The sequence below is a fragment of the Hipposideros armiger genome, unplaced genomic scaffold (assembly GCF_001890085.2).
Source record: "Hipposideros armiger isolate ML-2016 unplaced genomic scaffold, ASM189008v1 scaffold_94, whole genome shotgun sequence".
Lineage (NCBI taxonomy): Eukaryota > Metazoa > Chordata > Mammalia > Chiroptera > Hipposideridae > Hipposideros > Hipposideros armiger.
In genome coordinates this window covers 758,998-764,997 of record NW_017731444.1, presented here as the reverse complement: position 1 = coordinate 764,997, position 6,000 = coordinate 758,998, and the positions used below count along the sequence as shown (strand labels likewise).

The 6,000-nt window shown below is 43.2% G+C and overlaps 1 protein-coding gene across 1 annotated transcript in view; it reads right to left on the bottom strand.

The window, feature by feature from the left end:
- Window positions 1-2,391, bottom strand: part of ZNF343 (zinc finger protein 343) — a 23,492-nt gene extending 21,101 nt beyond the window's left edge. The window contains 1 exon segment of the mRNA XM_019645654.1: window positions 2,243-2,391. The gene's annotated coding sequence lies outside the window, so the exon portion shown is untranslated.
- Window positions 2,392-6,000: the final 3,609 nt, after the last annotated feature.

Sequence of the window (6,000 nt, the reverse complement as noted above, 5' to 3'; positions counted from 1 at the left end):
CTTAACCAACTGAGCCACTCGGCCGGCCCTTCTGTCCTTCCATCTTATTGAGGGAATCTTAAGGACTAGCCATTATAAGAACATGAAAGCTCTCTTAAAAAAACAAACAAACAAATATATATATATATATATATATTACACACACACATATATATACTGTCTTTTCATCATCTGGCCTTGACAAGTAGGATCTTAATAGTAGCTCAAACCAATAAGCCTTTTCTTTTTATGGCTTAATCAAGGGCCACAAGAGAGAATATTAAAAAAATGTAGCCTTCACAAGATTCAGAAAGCCTCAAATGGGACATTTCAAGACACAAGATGTCAGGATGAGCAAAGGAAATTTGCCCCTGGTTCCAGGCACAGAAAACACTGTAGGAATGTGAAAGGTGAGTGGGCTGCCAGGAGCTCACTTGCTCTACACAGTCCTACATTGGCAGGGATGTGAGAAGGTGGTCCTGAAGATGGAATAGGCAGTGTGAGATTCATCACTGTCTCTCAGCCCCCAGATACCAGGCTAGAAATCCCCAAGTTTAAAATGAGGAGTGCTCCTCTTCCTTTAAAAAAAAAAATCAGATCTGTCAAAGAAGAAAGTAGACAACTTCTGGAGACAGAGCCAAGTGTGGGTATCAGAGCACAGCCTGCCCTGATATGCTGTTAAGTAATTCGGAATCCACACTTTTTGTGCTGTGGGGGAGGAAGAAACTTTCCTTTACCTTTATAGGTTCTTCTGCCTGGTCTAACAAATCTACATGAGACAGATTAGGTGAACAAGAGAAAATAACCAAATGTATTTACATATGTACATATGGGAACCCCACATACATGAGCAATTCAGAGACAGAAAGGGAAAATGAGGTATATATGGCATTCTGAGCTAAGGACCAGGTAAGGTGACTTGGGGCTTCAGAGAGGAGGCAAGTCATTTGCAGGATGATAAAAAAAACAAACAGATGTTAAGTAATTAAATGTTTGTCCTGCCCTATGACATAGGTCGTAAAAAGTTACCTCTGGTAATAATTCTTATTATGGGCAAGTCCCCAGATTTAAATTCTTTAGGGAGAGGTAAAAGTTTCTAATCAGTGCCTATGGGTCTCAAGTTGTAACATTATTAGTAATAGTTAGCAAGTACTAAAAACTTTTACCATATACCAGGCACTGTACAAGTTTTACCTCCTAAAGACCCCATAAGTTAGGTCTTATGATAAACTGAGGCAGAGTTATGAATCTTGTTCAAGTTGAAGAGCTAGACAGTGTCTAGATTAGAACTCTAGCTGTGGGGTGCCATGCCCTTAGCCAGTTGAGTCAGTGGTAATGTCAGTCGTGACCAGCACCTGTGAGGTGTGACAATTCTCAAAGTGTATCCACAAATAGGGTGGAGGGGATGTATATGAAACAAGATTGGCCGGGAATTAATAAATGTTGTAGCTGGTGACAGGTCCATGGGGGTTCACTGTACTATTCTACTGGGTAGGCTTAAGATTTGTCCATACCAAAAAATTAAAGTCCTGATAGTTGGAACCCACCAGATGCGGAAAGTAATTTGAACAGTCGACTAATAGCCCCCAGAGGTCCCCACCCTACCTAACTCCCCTAAGCCCCAAACCAGTTTTGACCCCAATACATGATGGAAAAATGGACAAGTAAAGGGGGAATCAGCCAAACCGGGGTTCTTTGCCACAAAGCACAGGGGGCCCCTGCCTCACAAGAAACCCTGGGACAACAGGTCCCAAAGAACCTGACTCGCCCCCACTCAAAAAACTGCCTAGATGTCTGTCCTAGGCCAAAACCCCCTAAAAGGCCCAGGGACTCCAGACCCAAGACATTCCCCCCATAACCCCCGAGGGATATTCTGCCCACATCAAGCTCACCTCCATCCACCCACCCCTAACAAACCAAGGCACAGCAGAGCCTTAGATGGTTCCCCTCACAGCCCCCCTTCCCAATCACCCCTTGGGCCATATTCAGCCCCACCAAAACAAACAAAACTCGACATTCACGGTCAATCCTGGGTTTTCACAAACTTTCTGAGATGCAGGAACCAAGTAAGTACTCTTTTGCTAGAAATACCCCGGGGATACAGAACCGGAGCAGCGCTCCCACGCGCACTTTTGGATGAGATTAACAGGACATGTCCATTTTACCCTGGCTGAACTCATGCCCACAGCCCACATAAACCCCGGGATGCATGACTGCAGCTGCCTCCCCTATTCAGAAATTGTCTGGCCCAGAATAATCCCACCTCCTTCAAAAGGAAATTACAGTTCCAAGTCACTCGCCCCAGCCGGAGAAGGAAGGAAGATCCGCGTAGCGCCCAGCAACTCAAAGATTCACAGCTGGCTGAGTCTCATCCCATTTCCCCGCCCCAAATGCGCGTCTCGGGTCGCACCCCCTTCTACAAAAATGAAACCTCCCCAACCCGCCGGCCTGAGCCACTGCACTCCTCCACCAATCTCACTCTACCCAGGCCCCTAACCCTAGACCAGCCTTTCCCGACCCTCTTCCCAGCACTGTAAGAGACCGGGACGTGCCTCGCTCACCAGAACCAGCATGTAAATCCATCCAGCCTTCCGCCGCTCCGAACTACAGTTCCCAGAATCCCCTTAGCCCCGCCTCCCACTGGCCGCCCTGTGAGCGGCGAGCCGCAAGGTTAATTGGCCTTTACAATGTCTTCTGTAGAGACAACCTACCCGTCTCTTTTCTTAAGATACCCATGCATAAAACAAGTAGTGATTCCGGGGTGAAATCTGTTCCCTCTTCCCATTCGCCGGAAAGACTACACTGCCCACAAACCTCCTCAGCACCTTCAGCAGATAACCATCGCATCCGGCTCCTGGGTCGGCGGAGGTCTAGGCTCCTAAGGCATTTCTGTTCGGCGCGTCTGGGTGGTCAGTTGCGAAGGCTGCAAGGCTTGTGTTTGGGCTTTTTTTCCCGCCGTTAACCGAACTAAATCCCCAGGGCTTAAGCTGTATAATATATATATGCCACCTTCCGTGAGCTCCATCTAAGTGTGGCTTTGTGCTGCCCATGCACCCTTGTGGGGATCCTCACTTTATTGGCAGGAGAAACAAACCAGGAAGGCAAAAAGCAGGCTCCCCAGGTCTCAGTTGAGCCCTTACCCTCCTTTGGATGCCCTTGTGCATGTTCTCAAAGTTAGTGACAAGCTTATCCAGTTCCTGGAAGATGGAAGCCCCACCCAAGCTGGAGCCTGCTCTATGGCCTTTTATCTAGGATCCAGGTGTTAAGAATCAAAATGCAACTGAGGAAATTTGAAGATCCAATTGGCTTCATTCAACTATTTGAGCAGCATCCCATCTAGCAGATAGAAAGGAGCTCTGAGAAGCTGTACAAAATGGAAGACCTTTATAGGCAGAAGTTGTGGGTGAAGGGGGGGCCAAGGAAGCCACTAGCAAAGAGTGGACTGTTTCAGGCAAGGTCACCTTCCCCTTAGAGGAAGGCAGGGGGTCTATGGGGGATTACCTCGCTAGCGCTTACAAGTTAATTCCAGACTGATTGGTTTAAGATTCCATTTTTGGGAGAGGTTGAAATTAAATCAGACATTAAGTCTTGATTTGGTAACGTGGGCTTAGCACAAGTGACTTCTTTGGGGGCCTGTTGTCTTTTTTAATGAGTCCTGCAAAGCAGACCTATCTCAGCTCATAGGAAGAGCATTTAAATTGTAATGGTAAGTGAAAGTTAAATTCAGTTTTCACCGTTGTCAAAAAGAAAAAGACTGGTTCCTTCCTCCCTTTTCTTACATACTTCCTTGAGAAATCTATATATTTGTAAATATGCCCCTGTGATATATATGTAAATCTTTTTTAAAGGCAAAAAAGTATCTTGCCAGCTTTACAACCTAGGAATGTTTTCCTTAAAGATCACCTCTTTGAAATGTAAACATTAAGGAAGATATTGTCCCTATCCTCCTGTCACTGTGGGAGTTTAGCTTTGGTGTGCAGCTCCAAACTGTCACCATCTGCTTGTCACAGAGATAGGAGTTTGATTTTCTTTCAAATAAAAGCAATTAACTAACCCAGTTACCCAATTACCAGGTGAATTTAGGATGAACTGTGAAAAAATATACAGCAAACAACGTTGTCAAGTCTTCTTAGAAGAGGGCAAATTACCATTAATATTGAGAACATGTTTGTGATAAGTTGTATCTGCTCAACTATATAAAAAGTAATATTACTTTTGGTCTTTGCAATCTCATTAGTAGATTGCCTATAATGCATTTCGCAGTCTGACTTAATGTTTATTCAATAATAATACTAATAAAACTATTTTTTTCTCCTCTACATTTGTGGAAAAGATTTTCTGGGTTGGCAGGAGATTTTAATTTTCTCCAACACCATCTCTCCTTCCACCCTCTCATTTCTCTTCACCTTCCCTATACCAGCTTTCTAAGACTTCTCTGTTGTCCAGTACTCAGGAGACAGAGCAAATGGCCGCAAGACCACTGTGAGCCAGGAGAGAGATAAGACTTTCCTGAAATTCTGCTCTGGCTATTGCAGAATAGACTCATTCCTTTCTGTTGTCTTGGAAACTGCTATGTTAGTACTAGGCAGAATCCTGTCCTGGATCTCAACACCTCCCTCGGTAACTCTGTATATCCTATTGTGACTGTTATTCACCATGTGAACAACATACAAGGGTCAGTTCAAACAAAAATGCAACAGAGGTGATGTCAATGAAAATACGTAGGTAGCTTCAAAGACCCACCTCTCCACAAAACATGAAAAATTAAGCAAAACCCACCAGAATCAACTTTGTTAGAACTCTGGAAAATAGTCAAATATTTACAAAAATCAAGTGAATGCTGAGTTTAGAAAATGTCAACTTAAAAATGCTAGGAAAGCTGGGAGAAAATATTTGCAAAAGACCTATTGATAAAGGACTGTTATCCAAAATATACAAAGAACTCTGAAAACTCAACAATTAGCAATCTATCAACCCCCCCAAATTTTTTAAGTTAATTAATTCGAATTTTAAAGAAAAAAAGAAAACCATCAACTCAATTAAAAAGTGGGCAAAAAAAATCTGAACACATACCTCACCAAAGAAGATATGCAGATGGCAAATAAGGATATGAAAAGGTGCAGAACACCATATGTCATAGGAAATTGCAAATTAAAACAATAATGAGATATCACTACACACCTATTAGAATGACCAAAATGCAAAACACTGACAACACCAAATGCCAGAGAGGATGTGAAGCAACAGGAGCTCTCATTCATTGCTGGTGGGGATGCCAAATGATATTGTAACAGAGTGAAATGCTTAACCTCTCTGACTCCATCTTGTTCAAGCCTGCTTTGTTCCCATGGCCTTCACATTAATAGCGTCTGCTTAGTCATGCATATAGACATGTTAATCATTAGAGGAATTCTGCTTGCAGCTGGAGTTTTACAAAAACAACCCCTTACCAGAAACTGCCTCTCCCAAGTCTTGAGATAGGGAAGTATGTGCAAAAATATTGATTGTTTACCAAAGATTCACAGGAACCTTGTGACCAGACTCACATCAACTAGAGTCAACAGACTAAGAAAAAGAAGTTTCACAATCTTTCTCAAACCCCTGCTGGTGCCCAGAAGTCTACTGTCATCAATCCCCTCTTGCCGCATCTATTTCCCCCCTTCTCTTGATATAAAAGAAGCCTGAATTGTGTACTTTCTTAAGAGTTTTTTTAGGATGCTAGCCCACCATCTTCTTGGCTTGCTGGCTTTCCAAATAAACTTGCTTTCCTTACCCCAACACCTTGTCATTCGACTCCCTGGCTGTCATGCAGCAAGCGGTACAAACTTGGATTCAGTTACAGTATGGCCACTTTGGAAGACATTTTGGAAGTTTCTTACAAAACTAAATGTACTCTTACCATAATATCCAGCTATCCTGGTTCTTGGTATTTACCCAAAAGAGTTGAAAACTATGTCCACACAAAAATCTGCACATATAGATGGCCAACAGGCATATGAAAAAATGTTCAACATCACTTAG